At 44.3% G+C, this 21,992-nt stretch overlaps 1 protein-coding gene across 5 annotated transcripts in view; it reads right to left on the bottom strand.

The window, feature by feature from the left end:
• Positions 1–21,992, bottom strand: part of DGKZ (diacylglycerol kinase zeta) — a 303,200-nt gene that overhangs the window by 147,541 nt on the left and 133,667 nt on the right. Inside the window, exon 1 of one of the 5 annotated variants that reach the window (XM_089684550.1) lies at positions 18,775–19,111. The exons of 3 other annotated variants lie outside the window; for them this stretch is intronic. The gene's annotated coding sequence lies outside the window, so the exon portion shown is untranslated. Of the gene's footprint in view, positions 1–18,774; positions 19,112–21,992 lie in introns of those variants that run through there. One more of the 5 variants, XM_089684551.1, reaches the window with a different exon arrangement.

Genomic DNA, 21,992 nt, shown 5'->3' with positions numbered 1-21,992 from the left:
GTGATGCAGTCCGTCACACACCTGAGGCTTGGGAGACGTTGGACCTTTCAACAGGACAATGATCCCAAGCATACCTCCAAGTCCACTAGAGCATGGTTGCAGAGGAAAGGCTGGAACATTTTGGAGTGGCCATCGCAGTCACCAGACTTAAATCCGATTGAGAACCTCTGGTGGGACTTAAAGAAAGCAGTTGCAGTGCGCAAGCCTAAGAATGTGACTGAACTGGAGGCCTTTGCCCATGAAGAATGGGCGAAGATACCCGTAGATCGCTGCAAGACACTTGTGTCAAGCTATGCTTCACGTTTAAAAGCTGTTATAACTGTAAAAGGATGCTGTACTAAGTACTAAGATTGAATGTCACTTGGGGGTTGAATAAAACTGATAATGCTGTGAGCACAGAAAAGACATTTGTGGTTATTTCATTATAACTGTTATGTTATATTTGTCTGACCTACAAGTGCCTCTTTAATGTAAATGTAAGCAAGATGACTGAATGATCAAAAGCAATGTCAAACTGGCCAAAACACTCAATTTCAGTGGGGGTTGAATAATTTTGGCCACAACTGTAGTTCTGCTTTAATGTAGATGTAAACCCTTCCATATACCCAGTGAAGTGACTAACCCCAAGTGATACACAGAGATGAAACAAATCCTCTTACATAAGTTGTACCTGTTTATCTGCAGTAATTTTTTCTCTACATTCATTCAAAGTGCAGAATGTATGAAGCGTGCATGAACTTTCCGGAAAAAAAAGGGGTGGAGAGCTGAAATTACACACTGAAGAGCTCAGTGAAGACAGCTCTGAAAGCTGACTGGAGGGAAGGGACAAACACAACACACCACACAGGAACAGTGCTGAGACTGCCAATCACAGGCTGTGTGTTTAAGGTTCCTCCCCACCATCATTTTTCTCTTGGTGTCAGAAAAACTTGTCAGAAGTGACTCATGAAGATAGCAGAGGAATGAGGTAGCAGACAGAAATGCCACTTAGTGCTCTGGATTGAGTCAAGTATGTGCTATAGAGCACGGGTGTCCAACTGGTGGCCCTCCAGCTGTTGCCAAACTACAAGTCCCATGAGGCATTGCAAGATTGACAGTTGCAAGCATGACTCCCAAAGGCAGAGTAATGATGGGACTTGTAGTTTTGCACCAGCTGGAGGGCCGCCAGTTTGACACCCCTGCTATAGAGGGATATGCTTTGTTCATATTTCATGTCTGAGGTTTACAACCACTTTAAGGTGGCTGAAAATGGCTGACCTTCTAAAAATGCTTTCTCCCCGGCTTTCTCTGGCTTCAATAAATAACATGATATTGGGGTAAGTTCGGAACTGATCTGCAAGCCTTTTTTCATTCAGTGTCTCAAAAAGTAAAAAAAACCCCACTGGTTGAGCATGACAACCAGGCAAAAAGCCTTTTCGGAAGGACACCTTTGGCCCTCTTATTTCTCTTATGACGGGTTTACTTTAAAATCCTGCCAAAGTAGGTGGTTTGGCATACAAAACAAAGAGATATTCACACCTATCTCATGAAAATATCCAATTATCCTTCTCCGATCAGGACATGTGGAAGCTGTGCACCTAGGTGCTGCCTGGGGCCGGATCTGTATTCTAAGTAGAACAGCTGGATGGGAGGTGTTTCAACCCAAATCCTGGATGCTGGCAGAGCAGCGGAGGGATTATATTCAGCAGTTATCAGGAATCAGCACTGCAGGCTGGCAGCTGGATGTACACAATGCATCAATTATATCATGATTGCCCATAGCTTTGTATGGGCTAAATAACATGGCTAAGCATTGACCTTTCCCAACCGTCAACTGTCAAAACTAGCTGGAAGCATGAAAAGATGCTGCCCTAAATCTCAAAAACACTTGTACGGTGTCTGTCTTCTACAAGTGGAAATTCTCTGTCCTTTTTTGCAGGGTCATTCCCAGCCTCCTTCCTAAAACCGTTTTGGATCGCAGCCCAGAACAGTCGAAAAGGACACGGGTTAAAAGGTCCTCTCCGCGCAAAGAATGAGTAGGAAGCGGCCTGTAACATGCACTTCCTGTGCGCGCTCCATTGTACGGCACACAGAGGTCTCATCAGAGGGGCCCTGACACAGATTTGCAACATCTGCATTTGTTCAGGGCTACTTGATTACCCTCCATTATTCCCAGCTGGTGACGTCAAAAGCTGGAATTTCATTAAAACAATGTGTCATCCACTTTTTAAAAGTCCGCGTATCAAACTGCTGCAAGTTGACAGTGTCTGACACCAGGCAATGACAAGACGTGTCCAGATAGAGCCTGAGAGGGGTTGTCAGTTAACAGCTTCATGCCCAGAAAATGGAACCTAATGAAAAGAGAGCGCCTATGTTTGGAAATGTGGAACTCCTTTAACTCCTTTTTATAATAGTTTTTTTTAGAGGGTAATAACACAAAAGAAAAACTTTTAAAAAATTAAAGCAGAAATTCACCTGAAAATTACCAATCATCCTCCTGTTGTTCTCCCCCCAGCCTCATACACAATTGCATTTTTTTGGGGGGGGGAATCAAGTACCTTTTTTGTGGTGGTTTTAGCTCCTGCTTCCTAAATCTTTGCCTAGTTCCTTAGTTCTCCCCCCAGCCTCATACACAATTGCATTTTTTTTGGGGGGGGGAATCAAGTACAGTACCTTTTTTATGGTGGTTTTAGCTCCTGCTTCCCAAATCCTTGCCTAGTCCCTTAGTTCTCAAATGGTACATCCAGGGGCGGACTGACCATTTGAGCACTCGGGCACTGCCCGAGGGCCTGGGGTCAGTAGGGGGCCCCATGAAATGCCCCTGGTACCTTTTATAGGCTTTTTTGGGTGTGATTTGAGTGTGGGCAAGGACACAGGGGCCCCATGATCCCCTATTGCACAGGGGCCCAATGAGTTGTCAGTCCGCCCCTGGGTACATCAACCCCTCAAAGGGATCAGAGTGCTCAGAAAAACTCAGCTATAAACCTAATGTATAAGGATGATGTCCACTCAGTCCACCATCCCCACCATCACCCCAATCTAGAACTTACACATATGAGGTAGGGTTTCAGATGTGAGTGGTCAGGAATTCAAAACTGGCTCCCAATTAAATCTAAGATGGCGGCATGGAAGATCAGAGAACCTGGGAAGCATAAGGTGCATGGAAAATTGCCCTGGGTTTCATGGCCCAGAGCCACGAGGAGGCCCGGCGGCTATTTTAATTAAGGGTTAGTATCACTCTGCATACCATTTATGTCATTTGTAGTGTATACTACCGTTTTATCCACTTTGCAACAATAAACGTTTGAAATACTACACTATGGGCATGTGTCCTTTGGTTCCCTTTGGAGCCTACTAATTTTCAGGACACCTCATATGATCAACTACCACCAGAGGGAGGGAGCCCTGTATCCAGGCTGTGTACCTGTCCAACCTTAAGGGGACCTCTGGACCTAGCAGTTTCACCACACATCACCCAGATTTGATGATCTATCCTGGAAGCTCACCCATTCCGCCTGCCTTAAGTGACCTTGGTGGATACTGATTACATGCGCTATATTTGTGCGCGTCCGGTGAGTGCGCATTTCTATTATTTGTTCTTGCCTCAAATCTTGGTACTTCTATCACAAGTGGATCTTACTATATGAACTGCTCATTTTTCTCAAATCTTCTGTGTGGACATTTGTGACATACTGAGAACATTTAGCGCTGCACTTTATTTCTTTGGTTGTGATTTGAGTGTGGGCAAGGAAACAGGGTCCCCATGATCCCCTATTGCACAGGGGCCCAATGAGTTGTCAGTCCGCCCCTGGGTACATCAACCCCTCAAAGGGATCAGAGTGCTCAGAAAAACTCAGCTATAAAACAAATGTATAAGGATTATGTCCACTCAGTCCACCATCCCCACCATCACCCCAATCTAGAACTTTCGCATATGAGGTAGGGTTTCAGATGTGAGTGGTCAGGAAGTCAAAACTGGCTCCCGATTAAATCCAAGATGGCGGCATGGAAGATCAGAGAACCTGGGAAGCATAAGCTGCATGGAAAATTGCCCTGGGTTTCATGGGCTGGTAAGTATGCGCTTCTTAAAAGTCAGCAGCTTCAGTACTTTACATTTTTCCATGCTCAAGTGAAGTTGCCCTTTAGGCCTGGTTCACACTAGTGTGGGCATAAAGAAGAACTTCAGCTGGCATGGGCTGCTCTGCCCGCATTTCACACAATAAAAAGGTGCATGTATTTTTTCAAAAATACATCCCCAGAGAAAACACATGGGTTTTTTTAACCCTGCAGTTCCCACACCCGTGATTGCACTGCAGGCTGAGATGCATGGGGGTGCCATTCAGAATGAACATCTTGCAAGAGAAGCGCAATTTGTCTGCGGGTGGTTGTGGGTTTGGGAACCAACCCACAACCAACAAAAACAACAAAAATCCCCTAAGAATGGGCACAGTGTTTCCTCCTAATTACAAAACATAGGGACTGGTGCATAGGGAAAAAATCTATTCAAGTAATTATTTATAAATAAGTTTAGTTACTCAAACATTAAAAAAAAAAACACCAGTGTGAACCCTAGCCTTAGAGAGGATTTGAGCTGTGGAGGTTGCATCAAAAATAGGCCAGAAGAGGGAAAGGAACAAGTTACGAGTACTGCCTGTCGTCTCCCTAGAGTTGATCTTTTCCCCAGAAAGGAGGAAATCTTGGCAGAAAAGTATAGGTTTGCTTTCTTATTTACAGCTGTAATCCTTCACTGGCTGGTGATATGATTACTGGTGCAGAAATATTCAAGTAGCAGCAAAAAAGGGAATCAATGAAGCAGGGTAGGAAAGATCCTTGCACTACGGTTCCTCAGGTACAGCTTTCACCTCCAACAAGGAGAAGGGTGAGCAGCACAGTAGTGAAATCACTAAATCAACTGCCAAGCCTGTGAGTCTAGCAGTCTGCTTGTGTATAAAAGAAAGAAGAGTGCAAGGTTTCTAAATAACAACACAAGCAACAGGAAAACAAAAAGGCACCCAATGTATTTGGGGGGCCAACAATCCCCCTTCATCAGGGTTTAAGAAAAAGTATCTAATTGGACTGAAAAAACATTTCCTGTATAGAAGATTTACTCCTGGTAGGAGAAATGATTTGCAAAAATGAAAACTGACAGATCCCTGCATCAACACAAATGATTTCTCACGCCAGGGATCCCCCCATCAGAATACACAGTTCAGCACTGCAGACATTGGCTGCAAGCACTGATCGAATGTTGGTTTTCCAGCAGGACTGTTCAACAGAAGCTGGTCATGGGACTGGCTTCTGTTCAACAAACAGTGGTACACACACAACAAAATTCAGCCAGTTCTGATTTTTTTGTCCATGTGTACCCTGCTTTAGATGATCTCATACTACAGACACACAGCTATGAGTCTCTATGGACAGAAGTGGCTAGGCACAGCCACAAACCAGGAAGCGCACGGCTATTTTTAGGAGGAATTCCACACAAAAGGTACATTTTCAGGGTAATGATTTGGCACAATTAACAATTTTAGATGTTTGTTAGCAAATCTTCACTTATTTAATTCATGTTAACATTGAATTCTGGATAAGGAAAAGTAAAGGAATAAAACTGAAATAGATTGGCAAAATTATTGGCAACCTTTTTATAAAAACAAAGTAAGATGGTTCTTATAAACTGACAAATTTTTGGCATAAAAGATTTGACAGGGTTATTTTTACATTATAAAAAAAAACCAAAACAAAAACAACTGCTCCAAGCAGCTCTGTAAAGATGCGACAAATGATATTTCTTGCAAGAAAAAAAAGCACTTTTGACCTCTATTGGCAGATCCCTAAGACTGACCATAGATGGTATGATCCAAAAATCAGACCACTTATGGGTAAATTTGGGGGGGACTTCACAAGTAATTTTTCACCGAGACAAAACTTCTTCAAGCTGTTGTTGACCATGTGTGTGTCACTTCACCCCTGGTTCACATATATGCAGCCGTGCGGGCCACGTTCTGCGTAGTCACGACAGCCCATTCATTTGAATGGACTCCTGTGCCCCGTGACACGCAGGGAAGAAGTCCCTGCACTTCTTTTGAAAACGCAGCCCGCACGCCAGTACGGTTGAGTTTTCCAGTGCGGGTGGCGTGCCATTAGAACTACTGGTACCCGCCCGTGGGTCCACATTCCTCTGTGCGGTTGCACAGATTTTTGTGCGGATCTTCAGCCGCACCACCTGCACATATGTGAACCTAGCCTCAATCTGTGGTAGGTGTACAAAGTTGGGTTCCAGTGTGGTCACAAATTGGTAGATGTCTCCCCCACCCGTGGCACTTGGAAGGACATCTGCCTCATCTATGGCACGTCTTTGCCGTCATTTTCCTCCCATGATAGTTTTGTCTGGGTTTCGGTATCTAATGTATACAGTGTCAGCTATCAGGGAAAAGGATAGCGTTTCACTGATGCCATTACCTTGATAAGAGACAGAGTAACCCTACGCCTAGGCACGGACAGGAAAGAAGGCTCGTATTGAAGAACACGAGAGGGGTTAACCCGCCATGAGCAAAACACAAACACAACTATTTATAGGGAACTGATCTTAGATACGCTCATTGCTATTAATAGCACAGGTGCATTGCCTGGAATGACACAGTACCACAAGACAGCTAAGTTTCATGCTGTTCCAGCTCACAATACTTCTGCTGACAGTCCAACCGCCATAGAACCCCCCACCCCTCCCACGCCGCAGAGTAAAGGTCACACTTCTGCGCTAGCAAGATCATGAATATCCAATTTAAAAAAAAAAAACCCTGCATCCTTTATGAAAGCGCATCAATCTTCACACCAGTTACATTCTAAAGAAGAACTCTAGTCAAGAACAAAGTTTTGTATGACATTGCCCACGAGGCATTGCTATCCAATGCTTGGCAGAAAACTTTGCACGCTTTCTTTGTAGACAATCCTGAAGGCTTTGGAGAAAAAAAAAGGGGTATAAAGAAAATAGAAAAGCAAATCATACAGCAGGAGGGACCCCAGGGGGAGGAGGGAGCACTAGGGCGCCAAGGCAAGAGTTGGCCTTTAACAAAGAAACATTAAATACTGGATATTATTATTATTATTATAAAGGATTTATATTGCGCCAACAGTTTGCGCAGCGCTTTACAAAATGAAGGTAGACAATACAGTTATTATTATTATACAGGACTTACATAGTGCCGACAGTTTGCTCAGCACTTTACATTATGGAGGGAGACAATACAGCAACAATACAGTTCAATACAAGAGGGAGTAGAGGGCCCTGCTCCTTGGAGCTTACAATCTAGGAGGGAGGGGATAGTGGTACAACAGGTAATTCGCTGTGGGGGATGGAGTGGTTGGAGGAGTAGGGGATTCCAGTAGTTAACCGTGGTCAGGGTAGGCTTCCCTGAAGAGATGAGTTTTCAGAATGCGCCTAAAAGCAAGCAGGGTAGGCGATAGCCTGATAGCTTGAGGTAGGGAGTTCCAGAGGATGGGTGATGCCCGTGAGAAGTCCTGGAGACGGTCATGGGAGGAGGAGACAAGGGAGCTAGAGAGTAGGAGGTCCTGCGGGGAGCGGAGAGTACGGTTTGGGTGGTATTTAGAGACAAGATCGGTGATGTAGTTAGGGGCAGTGTTATGAACGGCTTTGTACGTCAGTGTTAGTGTTTTGAATTTTATCCGTTGGGCAATTGGAAGCCAGTGGAGGGATTGGCAGAGAGGGCTGGCAGATACAGAGCGGTTAGTAAGGTGAATGAGTCTGGCAGCAGCATTCATGATGGACTGTAGTGGGGATAGCCTGCGATGAGGTAGGCCAGTGAGGAGGGAGTTACAGTAGTCAAGGCGTGATATAATAAGGGAGTGGATGAGTTGCTTAGTGGTTTCCGAGGTTAGGAACGGTCGTATCTTGGAGATGTTGCAGAGGTGAAGTCTACATGAGTTTGTTAGTGATTGGACCTGGGGCTGAAAGGACAGATTGGAGTCTAGGATTACACCTAGTACCCTGGAGTGAGGGGTGGGACTGATGATAGTGTTGTTGATCTTGATGGAGAAGTCGGGGGGGGGCACTGGCTGGGGGTAATACTAGAAGCTCAGTTTTGGAAAGGTTGAGTTTGAGGAAGTGGAGTGACATCCAGTCCGATATGTCACTTACTAGGCTGGTGATCCGATCTGAAACTGAAGGGATGAGGCGAGGGGTAGAGAGGTAGATTTGAGTGTCGTCGGCATAGAGATGGTAGTTGAAGCCGTGTGAGTTTATCAACTGGCCAAGGGAGGAGGTGTAGATGGAGAAGAGGAGGGGTCCGAGGACAGAGCCTTGAGGGACCCCAACAGAGAGAGGGAGTGAAGAGGAGGTGACAGCGTTATAGGTAACACTGAAGGAGCGCTGCAATAGATAGGAAGAAAACCAGGAGAGAGCGGAGTCTCTGAGGCCAAGAGAGTGGAGTTTTTTGAGGAGGAGGGGGTGGTCAACCGTGTCAAAAGCTGCAGAGAGGTCAAGTAGTAGGAGTATAGTATAGTGGCCATTGGTTTTGGCGGTTAGTAGGTCATTGGTGAGTTACAATAACAGTTACAATACAATTTGGTACAAGAGGAAACAGAGGGCCCTGCTCGTTACAGCTTACAATCTAGGAGGAAGGGTTGAGTGATACAAAAGGTAATAGCTGTGGGGGGGATGAGCTGATGGAGGAAATAAATCCATAATCCATAACAGTGGTATCATGCAGTACTATGGGATTTTCCAAAAAGCAAACATAGCAGGAGTTGTTTGCTTTCAGACTATCTTTCTCAAACTGAATCTATCTGGCACTTTATAAAAAAAAAGCAGGCAGGAAAAGGGGTGGAAGGATTGGTCTCTCTAAGGCCCCTTTCACATGGGGTAGACTCTGTTTGGATCACCAGAGGATCCATTCACAGATTCCCGGCTGATCAGAGCAGAGTGGGTACATGAAAGGTCCATGTCCAGGTTTTGTTTATGAGAGTTCACACAAAGCCCACTCTGCTCTTTGGTGGTCAGGTGTAAATGGACTCCGCTGTCCGTTTTCACCCGACTCCCCTTCGATCCGATCTGCCTGCAAGGAGGGGGACGGATCCACTTACTTTTTTTTTTAGCCAACCAGATCGGATTAGTGGTAGGCAGGTGTAAACAGACACGGTCTGTTTACACCTGCCAGTCCACAGGGCTGAATGGAGAGTCCGATCAGATCTGCCTGAAAAACGGACAAGCAGACCTAAGCAGATCACCTGTGTGTAAGGGGTCTAACCTACACAGTTGTAAATCCAGGGCTTTTTTTCCCAGCAGGAACGTGGGGAAATGCAGTTCTGATACCCCCAGCAATGAATGTATATACTGGAAAAGGATGCTGGGGTGTGCTGGAAGGTCTATTGAGGCTGGCTGCTGGGGATTTATTGTTGCTGGGGGATCTATTTTTGTGGGGGTCTATTGTGCTGTGGAGGTCTATTGATGCTGATTGGGGATCTATTGTTGCTAGAGGTGAGTCTTATGTTGCTGGGGGTCAATTGTTGATGGAATGGATCTACTGTAGAGAAAGGTCTGACTGCTGGAGGGTCTATTGATGGTAGCTGAGGGGAGATCCGTTGATACTGAGGTGTCGGGTCTATTGTTGCTGGCTGCAGGGGATCTATTTTACTGCTTTTCTTGTTATTAACAAAAATCCATACAAATTACTTAGCTTCACAAAATGACACTTGGTTCTGTATTCTCTAAAAGGGCGGTACTGGGCAGGGGATAGAACCAAGGAACAGTGCTTGGAGGTGTGTAGGGGGCGGAGACAAGGGGGTGGCTTGAAAAGGCAGAGTTCCAGCACCGATTCTCCGAGGAAAGAAAAAGCCCTGTGTATATCTAAATATATGTTATAAAGTCTGTAAACAAAAGGCTTTTTTTTTTCAGCAAAGCGGCTAAGGTTAGGCTGGTAAACAAGTGAAAAGGAGTCAGAAGCTCCACCCACAGGCAGAAAATAAAAACAAACCACTCATATATTTTAAAATATTTTTAGCTCTGAAAATAACAAAGAAAGAATACTCAAACACTATTATCTCTTTAAACAAGGATGATAACCGCATTCCCTGATAGATTGTACGCCCCTTGAGGGTGAGGGACTGATGTGAATGTACAATAAATGTGTAAAGCGCTGCGTAAATTGAAGGCGCTATACAAGTACCATAAATAAATAATAGATAAATAAATATAGGTGATCAATAGCGGTTTACAGGTCAGTAAAAAGGTAATCAAAAAGATGGCCAGCAAGCAAATAGTAATACCATGAATTCCACATCAAAATTTTCTTTTAGCCAGATATTACAATAACTCAGAATATTTCTCTAGTGAAAATACACCAAAGTTCCACGTAAAGCCCACAGGAGTCAATTAGAGAGTCTGTGTCTGCATCCGTATCATCATGGCTGACTCACAAAGAACAGGAAGAAATGTTCCTTTTGGTCTATGGTAGCAGAGCCTTTTTGTGTTCTTAAAGAGGAACTTTGATCCCCTTTAAGTCTGCCCCCCCCCCCCCCCCCATCCTCCAGAGCCACCATCTTTTTTATATCTTATATCATCTTCGGGTCTCAGCAGAGCTCTGTGTCACATATGCATGGGGGGGGGGGGGGGTTCTGCACATTATTATTATTATACAGGATTTATAAAGCGCCAACAGTTTGCGCAGCGCTTTACAATATAAGGGAGACAGTACAATTACAATACATTTCAGTACAGAAGGAATAGGAGGGCCCGACTCGTGGAGCTTACAATCTAAAGGAAGGGAGAGATGATACAAAAGGTGATAGCTGCGGGGGATGTTCTGGTGGAGGTGATTCAAGTACAGTTCTTAGGTGGAGGTGGGGTAGGCTTCCCTGAAGAAGTGAGTTTTCAAAGATTGCCTAAAGGCAGACAGGGTGGGGGCTGACCGGACATGCTGTGGTAGGGGGTTCCAGAGGATGGGAGAGGCTCTGGAGAAGTCCTGGAGGCGAGCGTGGGAGGAGGTGATGAGGGAGCTAGAGAGGATGATATCATGGGAGGAGCGGAGTGGGCGATTTGGGCGGTATCTGTGGATGAGGTCGGTGATGTAGCTAGGGGCAGTGTTGTGGATGGCTTTGTAAGCTGTGGTTAGTAATGCGCATACGCAGACGTGTCGAATGTTGGAGTTTTCATACTGGCTCCATCTTCCTGCACTTGCAGGAAACCTGCCCAGATATGCTGCAGGGCTCTGCCGGGGCCCGAATACCTGCAACACATCTGACCGGAATCCAGGCGAGTGGCAAACGTCATTCTCACCAAGGCGAGAAAGACAGTAGTGATGTTTTGCAGCACAAAAACAATACAATTAAAATATCTATATGGTATATTCAAATGTGAAAGAAGGAGGGGGAGAAGGCAGAGGAAAGCAGCTATTTATTTACACTGAAGGTCCACTTTAATTCAAACCGGCTCAGCTGTGGCATTCTCTTGTACAATGGGGTTAAGTCATGTGATCCAAATGGATACAAACAGTACTTAGCGGAGTTCTGCTTTAAACCAACCTCTAAACTCTATGTCAAAACGCTAAGTAGATCCACAGATATTGGCAGTCAAATTTCCATGCAAATCTCAACCATTCCTGTAGAAGATAAGCCTGAGCCTCCTTAGTGGCCCTTTAATACATTGAGCAGTCTTGAAGACTAATAGGGCAGATTTGAAAGGCAAAATCATGTATGACCGAGAATGGGTTTCACAGGGAGTCAAGACTGGCATATCCTAGATTGTAAGCTCCAGTCTTCAGCACTGTCAAGTAAGGGGGTCCCTAGATTGTAAGCTCCAAGGATCAGGGCCTTCTAATCCCTCTTGTATTGAACTGTATTGTTGCTGTATTGTCTCCCTCCATAATGTAAAGCGCTGAGCAAACTGTTGGTGCTATATAAATCCTGTATAATAATAATAATATAACTTCAGCCGCCTATATTTCTGATCATTCAGACATGTGCTTTTCACTAAAGGTTACTTTGGGTTGCACTTCTTTATTTCACGTGCTTAAAAAGCCAAAAAAAACAAAAAACCCATGGTAGTGGGGTCATTATTAAACCCCAGAGACATGCTGTTGTTAAATTTCAGCTTGATCACCCTTACTATCTAGCAGACCAGTCTTTGAGGTCTCAGAGAGCCCCTCGCTTACAATTACTAGAACTACAGCTCATGGGACATTCAAGTGAACAGTTGTGAAAACAAGAATAAATAAAAGAATAAGGAATGTGGCACACTTGATGTATTTGACAACCAGTGATGCTTTATACTACAAAATCATTTTCAGTAATATAATGAAATAATAATGGGCATTGGTGGTCAGTAGAAAGTGTCCCTTTACATTGATGGTCAGTAGAAAGTGTCCCTTTACATTGGTGGTCAGTAGAAAGTGTCCCTTTACATTGGTGGTCAGTAGAAAGTGTCCCTTTACATTGGTCAGTAGAAAGTGTCCCTTTACATTGGTGGTCAGTAGAAAGTGTCCCTTTACATTGGTGGTCAGTAGAAAGTGTCCCTTTACATTGGTGGCCAGCGAAGACCCTATTTATATTGGTAGCCAGTGAAGACCCTATTTACATTGGTGGCCAGTGGAGGTCCTATTTACATTGGTGGTCAGTGAAGATCCTACTTACATTGGTGGCCAATGTAGTCCCTATGTACACTGGTGGCCAGTGGAGACCCTATGTACACTGGAGGCCAGCGGAAGCCCCTATGTACATTAGTGGTCAGTGAATACCCTATTTACATTGGTGGCCAGTGAATACCCTATTTACTTTGGTGGACAGTGAAGCCCCTATTTACATTGGTGGCCAGTGAAGCCCCTATTTACATTGGTAGCCAGTGAAGGCCCTATTTACATTGGTGGCCAGTGAAAACCCTATTTACATAGGTGGCCAAAGAAGATCTTACTTACATTGGTGGCCAATGGAGTCCCTGTGTACATTGGTGGCCAGTGGAGTCCCTGTGTACATTGGTGGCCAGTGGAGTCCCTGTGTACATTGGTGGCCAGTGGAGTCCCTGTGTACATTAGAGGCCAGTGGAGACCCTATGTACATTGGAGGCCAGTGGAGACCCTATATACATTGGAGGCCAGTGGAGACCCTATGTACATTGGAGGCCAGTGGAGACCCTATGTACATTGAAGGCCAGTGGAGACCCTTACACTTGTGGTCAGTTGCTAGAACGATGGTTACACTAGTGATCAGTTAAAAGAATGCTGCTTACTTTGGTGGTTGATGGGGAAAAATGACCCTTACATTGATGGTCAGTAGGAAGAATGCTTCGCAGATTGGTAACTGGTGGGAAGAATGCTTTGTACATTGGTGGTCACCAGAAAAAAATGCCCCTGGACATTGAAGGTCATGGAGAAGAGTGATCCTTACATTGGTGGTAAGTAGGAAGAATCCTACTTACTTTGGTGGTCCGTGGGGAGAATGCCCGCCCCCAACATGAATGGCAAATAGGAAGGATTATCCTTAAATTGGTGGTAAGTAGAAAGAGTGCTACTTACATTGGTGATCAGCAGGAAGAATCCCCCTCTGGCACGGCTGGCCAATGGGTAGAATGCACCTTACATTGGTGGTTAGTAGAAGGGAAAATGGAAGAATACTTCTTATACTGACAGCCAATAAGAACAATGCTCCTTACATTGGTGGTCCTAGGGAAGAATGTCTCCTTACATTGGTGGTCCTAGGGAAGAATGTCTCCTTACTTTGGTGGTTAGTAGAAAGGAAAAAAGAAGAATACTTCTTAGACTGTCAGCTAATAAGAAGAATGCTCCTTACATTGGTGGTCCTAGGGAAGAATGTCTCCTTACTTTGGTGGCCAATAGAAGAATACTCCTTACACTGGTGATCAGTGGGTCGAATGTCTCCTTCCTTTGGTGGCCAATAGGAAGAATGTTCCTTAACATTGGTGGCTAGTGGAAAGAATTCCCGCCTTACATATTGGTTGAAAGATCCCTGGTGTCAGTGGTTATCTGAGAAACAGAAATTGCTCTTGCTCCAGGAACCCCTAGAAACCCTTGAAGGAACGCCAAGGTTCCATGGCACCCTGGTTGAGAAAGGCTGCAGTAGACTATGGGACCTGACCTGCTGATATTTCTTTGTTTTACAGTTCTTACAGAAAGAAACTCCGCCACTGGACCATATTCAATGGGTGTACAGCCAGACAGAAACAGACAGAGGCTCAGCCCAGAATCTGTACACGTTTATGCAGTGGCTCAAGACCCGTATTGACAATGCCAACTGTGTTCCTATAACCGACAATGCCAACTTTATCCTTGACTTTACAGGGACAAGTTTTTACAAAACCAAGAGCTCACATCCAAATTTCTGCTCGTTAAGAAATAGTTCTGGTTAAACAGTAACAAAACAAAAAGGATAAAACTATTATATACCCAAATGACTATCGAATTACAACACAAAGTACAAAACATATTCAAATACATATAGGTAGGGGAAGTTATAAAACACAAGAAGGCATTGAACCAGAATTCAGAAGACAAAAGCACACTATAAAATTTGCATTGTAAACTGAGATATAGAGACGTAATGAAGACTGCTACTACAGGAACACTGCCCTATGTTCTAGTCAGATAAAATGGAAGTAGTATTATATTCAAAAAGCAATGTACCATCTGCAGCATTCTATACCAACCAATCAGCAATCCCCTTCCATTTTATTAGATGTTATAAAGATGGCGTTTGTTGGGTTGCTATGGGGTTCCTACTCTCTGCATATTACTTTTTTAATTTAAAAAAGAAGGAAAAAAAAAATCAGCATTTGATGGTTACATGAGGATTACTCTGCTCTCTCCTCCTATCAGAATGCTTCTTGTGTTGCTTCCCCATTTCCCCATCTACTTGCTTGAGCTCTGCTGCACAGGGGACTGCAAGAGGTTGATTCTAGGTCAACATCAGGTACTTACACTTTAATAAAATAATAATAATACATTTATTGATGAATTAATGAATACAAAGCTGCATTAATTCGTTTTTGTTTTTTTATATCTGCCTTGAGTAAGAGTTTGATACAACTCTCAGATATTGGAGATTGAATCCAGACATTGGAAGTTTATAACCCAGTTTTCCACATCTGCAGCTGCCATTACACAGCGGTCCAACTTTCACTACTAGATATACTTTATTGCAGCAGGAGGAGTGAGAACACTCAGAGAGGAGCATGATCTGGTCCAGGAATCATGCCAGAGAGAGACCTCACCCATGAAGTCCCCAAGAGACCAAAGAAGCTGGAGGATCCACTCTGCCAGCCAGACCCCAACTATAGCAGAAATATCACATTTAGGTGGACTGACCATTGGGGGGGAGGGGGGGGGGTAAAATAAAACCAGAGTTTCTACATGTAGTAGCTTAGATATAGTAACATGGTTAGACCCAGTTTCTGACCTTCCAAATTTTCATTGCAGCATGACAGTACAGTCTCTATGACTACCACCATCTTTACCTTAGGACCCAAGTACACTGGACAGCACAGCATTGTGGTTAGCAGCACTGGGGTCTCCCCGATTCAAATCCTGGTCAGGACACGGTCTGCATGGAGTTTGCATGTTCCCCTTATGCTTCCATAGTATTCCTCCCACACTACAAAGACATGCTGGTAGGTTAGATGGTTCCTGTCTACATTGGCCCCATGTGAGAACGTGGGCAGCACAGTGGCTAAATGGTTAGCACTTCCCCCTGGCAATACTAGGATCGATGGTTACGAATCCCAACCTGCCTGGAGTTTGCATGTTCTCCCTGTGCCTGCGTGGGTTTCCTCTGGGTACTCCAGTTTCCTCCCACACTCCAAAGACATGCTGGTAGGTGAATTGGCTCCTGTCCAAATTGGCCCTAGTATGTGTATGTATGAATGTAAGTTAGGGACCTTAGATTGTACACCCCTTGAGGGTTAGGGACTGATGTGAATGTACAATATATATGTAAAGTGCTACGTAAATTGATGGTGCTATATAAGTACCTGAAATAAATAAATACAAAAATAAATAATGTGAGAGAAGGCCAATAGACTGTAAGAGAGACTGATGTGAATATACAATATGTACAGCACGGTGTAAAGTGTTGGTGCTACATAAATAGCTGTAAGGAGTCTTGCACATGGACACCAAAAACGCTACATTTTTAGGCATTTAAGTGTTTTTTTTTTTACTCATCTTAATGCAGCCTATTGTTTTTAATGGACCTGTACACACAGGCATGTAAACTAGCACTGCGTATAGATCAGTAGAAAAAAAAAAAAATCAACATCACTGGTCAGTTTTTTATGTGGATTCATCACACCCCCTTGAGAAGAAAACAGAAAAGAATATGTGCATGTACTAAGACGCCCATCCTCGCATTTTTACGCAGGAACTTTCTGCTGGGTATATCTGATGTTCATTCATCAGAAACATATTCAAAAACCCTAAGGGACCTTTCACACTTGTTTTTCAGTAGAAAAATGCATGAAAAATGTATCCCTTTAAATCGTATGGAACTCTTCACTTCTTTGTGCTGTGGGTGTGGTGCGGTTTTAAAAGTCCTGCATGTTGCATCTTTGGTGCGCTTTTCAAAAACACACCAAAACTTATCTCTGATTGATTTCTCTAGAAAATGCATCAAAAACGTACCCATGGTGTGTTCTTGGTGCATTTTTTTTTAATTCACATGTCCAAATTTCACAAGTGCATGCATGACTGGAGTAAGGAATCTTATTATTATTATACAGGATTTATATAGCGCCAGCAGTTTGCTCAGCGCTTTACAATATAAGGGAGACAATACAGCAACAATACAGTTCAATACAAAGGGATATAAGAGCCCTGATCCTGGGAGCTTACAATCTAGAAAATCCTGAAAAAATGCATATGCATTTTTCCAATGAAGCAGTGTGAAAGCACCCTAATGATACATTCAAATGTTACTGTTCCTTAGGCAAGGAACAAAGGTTCCTGCATAAACAGATGTGTCTTTTTAATTAAAAAATAAGTTATTTTCTTTTTTTTCCCCAATGGTGTATATATATATATATATATATATATATGTGTATGTGTGGGTGCGCATGCGTGTGCGCGTGTGTTTGTGCGTGCGTGTGCGTGTCTCAGATGCAGATTTGTAGATTTTGTGTTACAGATCTGAACACAGCGCATGTTTGCGCACATCTGTGAATGTCTCTATTGAACACAATGCAGCTGCATTCAGATCCGTAAATAATAAATACTTGTTTATGCATTTTCTTTTCTGCTGCGTGAATGAGGCCAAATAAATTAGGTACAGAACTACAGCTTTCTTTTACAGAGTCATAGAATCTAACAAAGCATTATCGTAGGTTCACACCTAAGCGTTTTCTGCAGAATTTTGCAGAAACGCACTATAGTCCATTTACCATGATTTCCTATGGGACAGGTTCACATCTCCGTGTTTTCACCCGGTGCATTTTTTGGAAAGGGTCAGGGACTTTAACTTTTTGAGCTTTTGGTTCAATGGAAACTCTGCAGAAAAGCATGTAGTGTGTTTTTGCACATGGGTTTTTCTTTTTTTTTTTTCTTATTGCTAGGCAGATTTAAAAACGCAGCAAAATCGCACTACCTGTTTTTCTGCAGCATTTGCATTGAAGTCTATAGAGCCACAAGCGCAACTTTTTGCGCTTAAAAAAGTCCCTGACCCTTTCCAAAAAACGCTCCGGGTGAAACGCGCAGATGCGAATGTGTCCCATAGGAAATCATGGTAAATGGACTGTAGTGCGCTTCTGCAAAACGCTGTGGAAAACGCTTAGGTGTGAACCTGGGGTAATGCTTTGTTAGATTCTATGACTCTGTAAAAGAAAGCTGTAGTTCTGTACCTAATGTATTTGGCCTCATTCACGCAGCAGAAAAGAAAATGCATTTATATATATATAGCAAAGCACTGAGTAAACTGTTGGTGCTATATAAATCCTGTATAATAATAATATTAATATATTATAAATATATTTATAAATAAATATATATATATATATATATATATAGAGAGAGAGAGAGAGCGAGAGAGAGAGAGCGAGAGAGAGATTTTTTTTATATAGATAAATATATATATATTTATATAGATATATAGATTATATATATCTATATAAATATATATATTTATCTATATTAAAAAATATATATATATATATATATATATATAAATCTCTCTCTCTCTCTCTCTCTCTCTCTCTCTCTCTCTATATATATATATATATAAAATTTACAGATCTAAATGCGGCTGCATTGTTTTCAATATAGACATTCACAGACTTGCGTAAACCTAAGCTATAAAAAAAAGCAGAAACAGATCATACGCAAACATGGGTGTGAACCTAGCCTTAGAACAGATTTTCCACTGCTGATCACCCTGCAACAACAGAATGACTTTAAAAAAAAAAAAAGGGTACCTTCTATGCCGTATCAGCCTGCTCTCTAACACTGTGATCTTGCTTTGGATGGCTACAGATTCACAGTTACATTCAACAGAGACAAGCCAAATGGTGGAAAGTCCTGCCTTTAAGAAGAACGCTACAAGGCCGCCCGTGTACACAGACACACACAATCACTGTGCAAATGGCTTAAAACGTTTAGAGCGCAATTGTACATTTTTAAAATGCCCTCTTGGCCAATAGCTGTGCTGGATAGCTGCAATGCATTGCTTCACCTCTCTTCTTTTACAACTTCTAACCACAAAAAAAAAAGCATACTGACATTTGCTGCCCCCCCCCCCCTCCCTTACCCCAAACCCCTTTGTACCCTCTTAAGAAATAATGAAGTCAATGACCTGAGCCGTCGGGCAGAGGATTCAGCGCAGTTGCAGGCTGGGAGCAATCCACTGGACAAGAAGAGACGAGGAGGATTAGTATTAAGAAAGCATGACTGAGTTAGAAGTGAGCTGTGTGTGTGTGTGTGTGTGTGTGTGTGTGTGTGTGTGCGTGTGCGTGTGTGCCTGTGCGCGCGTTGCACAGCGTGAGAACAGAGGCGATGTCACAGCGTCCCCGTGCCTGTGCTATGAATGTCACCAAGTCAGACAGAGAGGTGAGTACATCTCTGAGCCCTCGTGTAGGCGTGTGAATTGACTTTAAAGCCCCGGTCTGTGCGGGACGGCGACCTACAGCCTGACGCTGCGTCATCCGAAGTGTTAATGCAATAGAGAACGCGGCGGTGATATTCCTGTCAGTGGTAAACCCTACTCTTCACGGGCAGGTTGCAAAAAAAAAAAATAAAAAATTTAGCAAAATGTCTTTGGTATACAAGTGTTAAAACTATAAAAACCTAAAAGAGTGTATATAGAAGAAATATAATAGAGCTTCCTAGTGCCTCATCCGAAGAAATATAAAGAAAAGTACGGCCAAACTAGCGGATTCTTTTTAGGCACTTGCCTAATAGATTGTAAATACGTCCCGAAGTAGGAAGGGGAGATGACGGCCGGTGAGCATGGCGCTGTCAGCCGAAGTTTATATTGGCAGCTGAAAAGTTTGAGATCTTAAAGTGGAAGCTAGTTTTGGCACAAGGTATCAAGTGCTATACGTGTTGGTTGCCTATGGGTAGGGATTCCAACCCCCCCAAAAAAAAATAATTGACAGCCAGTTTTTGTAATCATAGAAACCTTGGCTGCCAAAAACTGCCCCCGGTCTTGTTGGCAGGACTGACTGGCTCCTGGATTTTACGTGCAGTCCTGGATGATGGTAAGTGGCTGGAAGGTGTTGGTGGAGTTGTGCAAACCTGGATGATGGTATGTGGCTGGAAGGTGTTGGTGGAGTTGTGCAGTCCTGGATGATGGTATGTGGCTGGAAGGTGTTGGTGGAGTTGTGCAGTCCTGGATGACGGTATGGGGCTGGAAGGTGTTGGTGGAGTTGTGCAGTCCTGGAGGACGGTATGTGGCTGGAAGGTGTTGGTGGAGTTGTGCAGTCCTGGAGGACGGTATGTGGCTGGAAGGTGTTGGTGGAGTTGTGCAGTCCTGGAGGACGGTATGTGGCTGGAAGGTGTTGGTGGAGTTGTGCAGTCCTGGAGGATGGTATGTGGCTGGAAGGTGTTGGTGGAGTTGTGCAGTCCTGGATGATGGTATATGGCTGGAAGGTGTTGGTGGAGTTGTGCAGTCCTGGATGACGGTATGGGGCTGGAAGGTGTTGGTGGAGTTGTGCAGTCCTGGAGGATGGTATGTGGCTGGAAGGTGTTGGTGGAGTTGTGCAGTCCTGGAGGACGGTATGTGGCTGGAAGGTGTTGGTGGAGTTGTGCAGTCCTGGATGACGGTATGTGGCTGGAAGGTGTTGGTGGAGTTGTGCAGTCCTGGAGGACGGTATGTGGCTGGAAGGTGTTGGTGGAGTTGTGCAGTCCTGGAGGATGGTATGTGGCTGGAAGGTGTTGGTGGAGTTGTGCAGTCCTGGATGACGGTATGGGGCTGGAAGGTGTTGGTGGAGTTGTGCAGTCCTGGAGGATGGTATGTGGCTGGAAGGTGTTGGTGGAGTTGTGCAGTCCTGGAGGACGGTATGTGGCTGGAAGGTGTTGGTGGAGTTGTGCAGTTCTGGATGACGGTATGTGGCTGGAAGGTGTTGGTGGAGTTGTTCAGTCCTGGATGACGGTATGTGGCTGGAAGGTGTTGGTGGAGTTGTGCAGTCCTGGATGACGGTATGTGGCTGGAAGGTGTTGGTGGAGTTGTGCAGTCCTGGATGACGGTATGTGGCTGGAAGGTGTTGGTGGAGTTGTGCAGTCCTGGAGGATAGTATGGGGCTGGAAGGTGTTGGTGGAGTTGTGCAGTCCTGGAGGATGGTATGGGGCTGGAAGGTGTTGGTGGAGTTGTGCAGTCCTGGAGGATGGTATGGGGCTGGAAGGTGTTGGTGGAGTTGTGCAGTCCTGGAGGATGGTATGGGGCTGGAAGGTGTTGGTGGAGTTGTGCAGTCCTGGAGGATGGTATGGGGCTGGAAGGTGTTGGTGGAGTTGTGCAGTCCTGGAGGATGGTATGTGGCTGGAAGGTGTTGGTGGAGTTGTACAGTCCTGGAGGATGGTATGTGGCTGGAAGGTGTTGGTGGAGTTGTACAGTCCTGGAGGATGGTATGTGGCTGGAAGGTGTTGGTGGAGTTGTACAGTCCTGGAGGATGGTATGTGGCTGGAAGGTGTTGGTGGAGTTGTACAGTCCTGGGAGATGATGTCAAGTCATCTGTTGTGTTGGCGTGTCAGGCGGCGAGGAGCAGTAGGAGTTTGTGGAAAGGAGAGAAGAGGTTGCCAGTCTGGCAGCTGGTGGGTACTGGTCTCAAGTCCTAGTATGGAGTTTGGATTGCCGGCTCCCCCCAGCTCAGCAGCAGGATAGAGGAACCTTATTGGTAAGTCGGAGCACTTGACTCAAAGGTTGAGGGGGGGTGGATGAGAGGAAGGGAGAGGAGGGAGACTGGAGGGGCAGGTGAACCAGAGGAAACGGGCTGGCAGGAGGAACGGGAAGCACCAGAGGGGAAGTGTGTTGGGGAGGGGGGTGCTGATATCAGAGCAGAACATAAAATAAATGCAAATACTAAATGCAAATGAAGAACGGGAGATGAAGAAGCGGGCATGAAAGGGCTGGGAAATAATGAGAGCTTGGCAGGGGGTAGCATAGGGGTGATGATGTACAGATGTGTTCTGCTTCTTCTCCAAAAAACTGCTACTCTGTTAACCCTTCACAGACCATGCAACCAGCCAAGCTCAGAACTTCAAAAAACGCCTTCCTTGATTGCAAAGGACCCTAAATGTGCTACAATAAGGTGTCCAATCAGAAAAGGTTTCTTGGTAGAGCTGAATCCTGACAGTTTGGGTTTCAGAAATAACCATGTACACGGAAATCGGACGTCTGATTTGGTTATTGAACGCCACTGCGCTCTGTACAGTGTTAAGCCTCGCACAAACGATGAGAATATCGGACAAATGGGCGTCCATTTTTTTTTTTTTTTTTAAATGAAATTCTGGTAAGAGAGAATTAAACTTTGATACCACGATAGTGTAATATATTGTATTGTTAATATTGTGTATTTA

The sequence above is a fragment of the Staurois parvus genome, unplaced genomic scaffold (assembly GCF_062004578.1).
Source record: "Staurois parvus isolate SC_StPar_1 unplaced genomic scaffold, SC_StPar_1.0 ptg000350l, whole genome shotgun sequence".
Lineage (NCBI taxonomy): Eukaryota > Metazoa > Chordata > Amphibia > Anura > Ranidae > Staurois > Staurois parvus.
The sequence above is the reverse complement of the archived record's forward strand: the minus strand, read 5'-3'. Positions and strand labels throughout refer to the sequence as shown.